A 6599-nucleotide genomic window follows, 5' to 3' on the forward strand; every position below is an offset into this window, starting at 1 on the left:
GGGGGTGTCTCGGGGCCCGGGGACGGGGGCACCAGCTCCCGCCGACGCCGGACTCGGGAACGCGACGCGGCCGAACGCGCGGGTCACGCGGCGGGACGGGGAGGCCCAAGCTCCGCCCCTCCGGTCCCCGCCGGCGAGGCCGGTCCGGGCCCGCGTCCCCAGGCCCGTCGAGGCGGAGCGCCCGCCGCGAGCCCCGAAGGCGCCCGAGTCCTGCCGGCCGGGCTCCCGCGCCCCCGGCCGTCCCTGCGCGGTAGGACCGTCGCCGTCGTCTCTGTCCGGCCCCGCCGCCTCGAGCCCCGGCCCTGTCCGCGCGCCTCCGCCCCGCCCCGCTCCCGGGAGTCCCTCCGGAGCCGCCGGCTCGGGGCCCCACTCGGATCCCTCCGACGGCGCGGACGCTCCCGTCTCCGCCGCACACCGGCGCTCCCGGTCGGCTGGGAGGTGCCCCCGGCGCCCCCGGCGCCTGCGGACGGGCCGGCTCGGCGGGTCCCGCGTCGGACACTCGCACGGCCGTCCCCGGGGGCGGGGGCGCCTCCCTGCCGTGCCCCGAAGGGCCCCTGCGCCCGGCTGCCCCCGGACGGCAGGAGCCGGGCTGACCCAGTGCTGGGAGGGCGAGACGGCGCCGCGGGCCGCCGTGAGCTCAGACCCCGGCCACGGTTCGGAGACTCGAAGTCCCGGCAGCACAGGGGCGCGGCCTCGTCCGAGGCGGAGGGCTGCGCGTGCGTCGGAGCGCCCAGGGGCCGGGGACGCGAGCCCGCGGGGGTCCCACCGAGGGCCGGGGGTGGGGACGCAGCCCCGGGCGTCGGGCAAGGCTGCGTAGGTGCGACCCTGTGCGGCCCCGTCTGAGCCCCGGACCGCGTTAGCTCGCGCAGCATGGGGAAACCAAGGCACGGCAAGGCTCTCACTGCCCGCGGTCCCACGGCCCGTCCGGTGACCTGGGTCTGAGCCTGGACGGCCTGGCCCGGTGCCGCGGTTCTGGACCCGCGGCCATTCTGCTTCTCTGCCTTCTGGGGGCCTTCGAGCAGGTCCTGTCACTTTTGCATTCAGCCCTTGGTTGAGAGAAAAAACAGCTCTGGACGGGGAGCAGGTGTATTAACATGCGTGTCCGAAGAAACCGAGAGAATCGTATAAACCCCATCCGCGAAGAACTGACAGGTCTTCGGCATTTACTGTGCCCTCCTGAGTTTGGAATCCTATTTGCCTAAAACAATGGGCACTGATGATGGAGAGTCCGAGGCCCCTGTCCGCATCCTGGGTCTGCCCCTGCCAGCTGCCTGCACTCTGGCAGGAAACCCAGCAGCTCTTAGCCCTGGGCCCTCTTCCTCAAGTGGCGAAACGATGCCACCTCTGAAGGATCGTTTGTGGGAACACGAAGATGTGTGCAAAAGCGCAAGGCACAAGAGGAGTTAATATGGTGATCATTAACTTTTACATGAAAACTTATTTGAGTCAGCACAAGGTGGTGTCCTGAGCATTGCCGTAAAGTGTAGTAAATGCCGGGTTTCTTATCAGAGTCTCAGTTGCCACATGTGGTAATGAAATCATCCCTCAGAGAGTGGGGTCATGCAGAACCTGAGTTACTCGCTGCTCGCCAGGGACGGGGAGTAGCCCACAAACGGAAGAGACCCGTGAACCAGCCTGTGCTCTAATGCGTCTGTGGGTGTGACATGGGACAGGAGCCATGGGCACACCAGGCCACGCGCCAGGAGCTGCCCAGCTGCCCAGCGGGTCTGTGTGCCTGAGCATCGCGGGCCCAGAGCTGCACTCCTGTGCAGAAGTACCTCGCATGCCACACCACCCCGTGTGTTGAGAATCTAAGTCCTACCCTCCCCACCTGCACTTGGCCTGGCTGAGCATGGCTTCCTCGGGCGCAGGTGTGTGTTCCAGGCCACTAAGAGCAAGCCGCTCGCCGTGGAGAGGCTGCTGGTCTCTGGGGCCTCTCCTCACTGACACCCTCAGTGAGGGCAGCTCACCAATTCCTGAGCTGATTCCGACCGTGTCTGGAGATGTCTGGTTACTGGGCTCCTCAGAGAGCGAGACTTGGGGCGGCTGTAAACCTTGGCTGCGGGGGACCACCCTCGAGGGTGCCCTGTGGGGCTTCCTGGCGACTTCAGCCAGCCTTGTACTCCAAGCTCTGTTTTGTGGACGGGTCTCCTCTGTTGCACGTTCCTGTTGCTGTAATTCTGACGCGGGCAGGCCATGCAGCCGCGTCTCGGCCAGGGAAGTGTGACCAGGCTTCTCGCTTGAAAGGAGACTTTGTGTGGGGATTAGTCACTCGGCCATTGGTAGCTGTCCGGTGCCAAAGCGTTAGGACCCCTCCAGCGCGTCTGGGGTCATGTCCCTGGGTCCCCAGAAGCTGTTCTGGCCCATGCGTCTGGCATGGACCTGTGCTGCTTTGGGCTGGTGCCTAGATGTCCCCTGGGTCCACCTAATTTCCCAAAGAGATAGCCCATTGGACAGCAGGGAGTGTGTCGGCCTCCCGCCATTCCTCACAGTACCAGCAGCGCCCCGGGCCTTCCAGAACGGTTGGAACGGGCAGATGGAAGGCTGCAGTGGGGCCGTGACATGGGGGATCTGGCCTCGTGCTGCTCCTGTTGTCCCACTGAGCCGCACCGCGGGCGAGGGAGCATGGGACCTCGCGTGTGAACAGCCAGTGTGGGTGCCTCGGCCAGAGCGACAAGGGACATGAAGGTCTTGGGTTCTGAGGCTGCAGGCCCGGATCCCGAGTAGCCTGCAGCCAGCCAGCCGGCTGCGGACCAGCTCACTCCGTGCTGACGTGCTGACGAGCTGCGCGGCCCCTGGAGTGGGCAGGAGGGCGCTTCTTTTCGTCGCAGATATGCACCCGCCACAGGCAAGCTCTGCCCATCCGTATGGCTCCCCATGCTTAGGTCCTGGTTTCTCCACCACAGCCTGACCCGCGGCTGTGCATCCCATGGCCTTTTAGACCTCAGGGTCCCAACCCATAATCTCCTGGTCCACGCTCTCCTGGCCCACAGTCTCCCGGGCCATGGTCTCCTGACCACCGTCTCCTGACCACGGTCTCCTGGCATGAACCAATGGTGCCTCCACTGCTGGCCCAGGGGACGTCAGCTGAGTCCGCACAGGAGGTCCGTATGTGTGTGTCTTTCAGTCATGGGTGGGGTTGGTTATGAGGGAAGTTGCTGAAGGATGAAGAGGCGAAAGGTTTGCTTACCTCTAACGTGACACTAAAAACTCCAGGGGAATTTCACTGTAATGACGTGACCTGGTGCCCCAGCCCCCTGGGACAGCTGTCACTAGCGACCACACGCAGGGAGGCTGCTAAAGGACAGAAGTTCACTTCCAGCACTCCAGAGGCTGCAGGTCAGGGTCAGGGCGCTGGCACGCTTGCATCCTGGCGAGGACCTTCTCCGTGGTTCCTAGGAGTCACCTTCTTGCCGTGGGCGGGGCATGGGAGCTCCTGGGGCTGAGGACCCCGTCCCGACACATGGGCTCTACCTCCTCATACCATCATTTTGGGGATTGGGTCTTCAACACATGGGTTCCGGGGGACACACTGATCAGTAGCTAGCAAGTGGGGTGTGTTACTGTAACGGCGACGTCCGCACGGCGTCTGCCGCTCGGGTCTGTGAGTCCTGCTGTGAGTCCTGCTGAAGTGCAGCAGCAGGACGGATGTCGTGTTAGCGTGGCCGGGGTGTGAGTCCGTTGGGGCCGCACCTTCATTCCACGCAGGGCAGTGACAGCCTTCGAACCCCCTCCACAGAGGCCGCGTAACCCGCTCTTCAGAGCTGCGCGGTGGGCTGAGACCGTGGGTCTGTTTCTGAGCCCTGTCCCCACCCCACACGATCTTGGCTGAGGCGCGCAACTCGGCTCAGCTTCAGTTCCTCCGCTTACAAACTGCGGGCAGGAATCGTGCCTGCGGAGAGGGCTGGTGTGAGGCTCGGCTGTAAGCGGGAAGCATCTGTCGGGGTGCTTGGTGCACGGTAGCTGCGCGGGAAAACCTTGTCAATGTTGCCTGGGTGCCGTCGGTGCTTGCTTAGGGCAACAGGCTGAGTTTCCACTGGAGTCCATTCCTTCGGCCTTACATCACAACAGCCCCACAGGGTGCCTCTACGATTTGCCGGGTGACGGTTACTTCTTACCATAGCTCGGTGAGGTGGACGTGATTGTCTCATTCTGCAGATAAGGGTTTTTGATATTGGAGAGGTCGGCCGGTCTGTTTCCTGGCACCAGCTGCTGAGTGGCACAGTTGGAAACGGACCCCAAAGCCACTTTCCTCGCTGCGCTGCGTTTGAGGAGTAACTTAGCGCCTGACCTCTTTAGGGCCGCTGCCGTATTTGGTGATCCGTGGGGATGGAGGAGCGAAGGCACTGCGGGTCATGTGCTGCGAACGATCCCACGACACTGGTGTTGACTCCAGCATGGGCTGTGTGTGTGCACGGTGGGGTCTCTTCTGGGAACAACAGGCAGGCAGGGCCGTGCTGCCTGTGCCGTGCTGCCTGCCATCAATAGGGATGTTTCCGTGCTTTACCTAAGGGATGGTACGTGCCTCATTCTGTTAGAGGAACTCACCATTGAAACCGTCTCCATTTTACAGTCTCCTAAAGGACCTTCCGTTTTGATGAAATCTTATACCTCTTTTCTGAAAGAAAATAAAAGGTGATAACCGAAGGTTTGTAATCCGTGCACTTTGGCTTGCATGACTAATTTCCAAGTGATTCTAAATTAGGTGCAGGCAGAATTTCTTAAGTTTGACATTCTGGGACACCTAGGGGGCTCAGTCGGTGATGTGTCTGCCTTTAGCTCAGGTCATGATCTCAGGGTCCCAGGATCGAGCCCCACATCGGGCTCCCCGTTCAGTGGGGAACCTGCTTCTCCCTCTCCCTCTGCCCCCCACCAACTGTTCCCTGTCTCTTTCGCAAGTAAATGAAACGTTTTAAAAAAATACTGACATTCTGTGTGACACCCAAAAAGACCAAGATAAGCACGTTCCTGTTGCAACACCTGAATTCTTGGTGCTCAGGGTCAGACCGTCCACCACCCCTCGGAGTAAAACCAGCCAGAGTACCCATTTTGATGATTAAAACGTTGTCACAAGCTCAGTTACTGATTGTGAAGTTCTGTGTGATGAAAGCGTATCCTAGTCCTGCCACCGGCTCTCGGAGTAGCAACCAGCCAAGGGCCTTCCCCACTGCTTGTTCCACACAGAAGCTCCCCGGCCTCTCAGGACGTACTGGTCTGTGTCGTCTGAGTGACGTGGTGGCCGCAAACAGGGCGCCCGTCGCAGCAGCATGCTCTCTGTCTTGCACGGTGCAGGCCCGTCATCAATCTGCAGGGCCACCTGGGCTGCCTGCCGACCGCTGTGCTGAGACTGCGGGTTTGACCGTCGAGTGTTCCTCCTTCGGCTCCTCCGCCAGCCACAGCCCCACGGAACAGGATGCAGGAGAAGGGCAAGAAACGGTTATTTGCAAACGGTGCTAACTGTCCCCATGCCGGCCTTTCAAGGGTCACTCCCTGAGGACAGGCTCAGTCCACAATTCAGGTATTTAGAAACGTGAGCTCCAATCAGGATACACGGTGGAGCTAGAAAATTTGAATTTATAACCAAACCAATGCGGGGCAGGCAATACCCCATTTCCGTCATCTGCCCCCAGCCGGAACCGCAAGGGCTGACACAGGCACAGACGTTCTCCAAACCATCTACTCAGGCAAAACCACACGCCTGCTGCCGCTCGTGCGGGAACGGACAGGTGGCTTCGGAGCCCTCCGGCCACGGGGGAGGACGCTAGTGAGTAGCTCCCGGCCGCTTCCCCTCTCCTTACACTCTGCTTCCGTCCACACGCGTCTTCAGAGCTCACGTTCCATCGGGATTAATTCGCATAAGGTTCTAGTCTTATTTTACGGAGTTACGCGCGTTTGCAGGACCTCTGCGGCAGGGTGCCGTGTTGGTGTTCCGAAGACGTGAGTTGTAACACTCAGAAAGGAAAAGAATTAGGATGAGCACGTGAAGGTTGGAGAGCTGGGGCCATGGTGGACGTGAGAAACTTCCAGCAGGAGGGCCAGAGGCCGGCGCCTCAGGGCTGGGCACTCCAGGCCGTGCTCTGTCTCCGGCCAATATGGCCTCACCCATGGGGCGTTTTCCTGTCTTCAGCCTGGCCCACTTCTCTGTCTTTCCCATTTCTCTTCATGGGCCCACTCTACACTGGCTAGTGTGAGCAACTGTGCTCTAACCCATTATATTTAAAAAATGAAATGAGGGGCGCCTGGGTGGCACAGTGGGTTAAGCCTCTGCCTTCGGCTCAGGTCATGGTCTTGGGGTCCTGGGATCGAGCCCCGCATGGGGCTCTTTGCTCAGCAGGGAGCCTGCTTCCTCCTCTCTCTCTGCCTACTTGTGATCTCTCTCTGTCAAATAAATAAATAAAATCTTTAAAAAAAAAAAAAAAGCTAAAATGCGCTTGGTACCCCTGACCCACCAGACAGCATGGCCTGGACTGACGTCCGTGCGCTCGGAGCACTTCCGTCAGCCCACGCTGGGCAGCACGGCCCCGCACAAAGCCGCTGGCACACCGAGGGGCCGCACAGCTCCTGCGATCACCGAGTCCCGCACTGAACGTGACGGGACG

General features: G+C 60.9%; 1 long non-coding RNA gene across 1 annotated transcript; it reads left to right on the forward strand.

Annotated features, from left to right (window-relative positions):
* Positions 1–866: 866 nt before the first annotated feature.
* LOC116594466 lies at positions 867–6271 on the forward strand. The gene is made up of 3 exons (XR_004287237.1): positions 867–4635; positions 5185–5764; positions 5899–6271. It is a non-coding gene; the product is annotated as an uncharacterized LOC116594466 (long non-coding RNA).
* The last annotated feature ends 328 nt before the right edge of the window (positions 6272–6599 follow it).

Source organism: Mustela erminea, chromosome 6 (genome assembly GCF_009829155.1).
Source record: "Mustela erminea isolate mMusErm1 chromosome 6, mMusErm1.Pri, whole genome shotgun sequence".
In the NCBI taxonomy this organism is placed as follows: Eukaryota; Metazoa; Chordata; class Mammalia; order Carnivora; family Mustelidae; genus Mustela; species Mustela erminea.